The following is a 2474-nucleotide window of genomic DNA, read 5'->3' as shown; positions in this document are numbered from 1 at the left end:
TTAAAAAAATATTTTTATTGATTTCAGAGAGGAAAGGAGAGGGAGAGAGAGATAGATACATCAATGATGAGAGAGAATCATTGATTGGCTGCCTCCTGCATGCCCCCTACTGGAGATTGAGCCTGCAACCCGAGCACGTGCCCTTGACTGGAATCGAACCTGGGACCCTTCAGTCCACATGCCAAGGCTCTATCCACTGAGCCAAACCAGCTAGGACTTCTCTGACTTCTTAGTGAACCAAAGCAGCCCTGCTTAGGCTCTCCTGTATTTCTTACTAGAGGCCTGATGCACAACATTCATGCAAGGGGCTCAGCCCTTGCAGCCCCGGCTGCTTTGGCCCTCACAGCCCAGGCTTCGTCCGGAAGTCATCTAGATGGTTGTCTGGAAGGTCGTCTGGACGGTCATTCTGCTGTTCAGTCTAATTAGCATATTAGCTCTTTATTATATAGGATATGCTAAGCCTTTCCTTGTTTCACTGTCCTAAGTATGTTTTTGCTGTGGCCAATAAATTCTTACTTACTTTGTTACACTTTGTCTCTTGATTGAAATCTTTTCTTCAAGAAGACAAGAACCAAGGTCTTGTTGTTTCACTGGTAATACTTTCTTGGAGGCGCCTAGAGTTCTGGTATGGAGTCAAGTGAGGTCAAGGAGGCATTGCTACAATGAAACCCCTTCTATTCCCTCTGTTTACCTAGCACCTGAATCTATAAAAAATGGAAAATCTGCATAGCGTTGAGGCTGAATACAGGCTCACTCTGGTGATAAGTAAAATGCATCCAAGTAATTTGCGTAACTTGACTATTAAAAAATACAATTCCTCTCGGGGCGGAATTGTATTAAAAGTTATGCTTCTAAGAAATTTCACATTTTGTGTAACTACTGACAGTAAAATTTTGAATTATGTTTGTATAATTTTGCTAATAATCTAGCAAATAATTAACATCTGAGCGTGAGAAAAAAATTGTAATTTCTTTACAGAGATGTATGCTAGAGTGAATAATAAAACTTAAAGCATAAAACTATTTTACATAGGATGAAACCCAGTGATCCGTGTAGAATGAACTTTTAGATTAGGATAAAAATCCTGTGAGGGACATAAAATAAAACTATAGGTTCAAGGAAAATATCCTGAAAAGATGTAAAATTTCTGACTGTGAAAAGTGGATGGTGAGCATTATATACAGGGAGCTGAGACATGAAAACAACCTAAGTGTTTATCATGGATGAATGGATAAAGAAAATTATATATAATGCAATATAACTCAGCCATATAACAGAAGGAAATCCTTCCATTTGTTACAATATTGATGGACCTTGAGAACATTATGCTAAGTGAAATAAGTCAGAGAATGACAAATAACCAGTGATCTCATTTATAGGTGGAATCTTAAAAACAAACTCACACAGAGAACAGACTGGTGGTTGGCGGTTGCCAGGAGTCCTGGGGATGGGATGTATAGCATGCCAACTATCTCTCTCTATATAAAAGCCTAATATGCAAAGTGTCCCCTCCTGAGTTCAACTGACCGGGAGTTTGTTCGCTCGCTATGACCTGCACTGACCACCAGGGGGCAGCACAGAATGAAGGCCCCGGTTGGCAGCTGGCAGCTGCTAGGGACCCTACCCATGCACAAATTTCATGCACTGGGCCTCTAGTAGTTAATAATACTGTATTGTATATTTGAAAGTTGCTAAGAGAATAAATCTTAAACATTCTCTTCACAAGAAAAAAGTGTGTGTGGTGATGATGATTGTTAACTAAACTTACTGTGACTATTTCACAAAATATACAAATATTGAACCATGTTTTACATCTGCAACTGACATAATGTTATGCCAATTATATCTGACCTTTTAAAAGTGGATCATGGCTAAACCACTGTGGATTTAGACTCCATTAAATGCACTTGGAAGAATGATAGCCCATTTTGTTAAATGTCAATATTACTAGTACTAGTAGCCCAGTGCATGGATTCGTGCACATTGAAAGGAAACTAATTAGAAGAAAGATTCGTGCGGTAATTATGTTACTGCAATATGCTTGAGTCAACGTTTATTTTTAAATTGCCAGTGCGCGTCATATGGACCAGCCGGTTGGTTGGTGACTTAGCCTTTTATATATACAGATGCCAAAAAATATATAGATACGAACTACAAAAGAAAGGATAGCTTTTCAGTCATTTTATGTCAATGATATTTGGCAGGGTCTTGTCCCTGGCGGCTGCCCCCTCCCCCCCCACCCCGGCCCGCAGGGCGCTCTGCTCCGCCTCCTCCCCTCCCTGCCACCCGAGGCCTCACTTTGTACCGAGCTCTCTGTTCGGGTACAGACGGTCGTTAGCTGTTTATTCTAAACGGCCACTTATTTGCTTTATTGTCTGCCCCACCGCGGAATGTAACGTCCACGAAAACGAGAAGCTTCTCCGGTAGCTCCTCCGCGCCCCAGCGCACGCCATCGACCGGCACTAAATCAATAA

The sequence above is a fragment of the Myotis lucifugus genome, unplaced genomic scaffold (assembly GCF_000147115.1).
Source record: "Myotis lucifugus unplaced genomic scaffold, Myoluc2.0 scaffold_907, whole genome shotgun sequence".
Classification (NCBI taxonomy): domain Eukaryota; kingdom Metazoa; phylum Chordata; class Mammalia; order Chiroptera; family Vespertilionidae; genus Myotis; species Myotis lucifugus.
Note: the sequence above shows the minus strand (reverse complement) of the source record.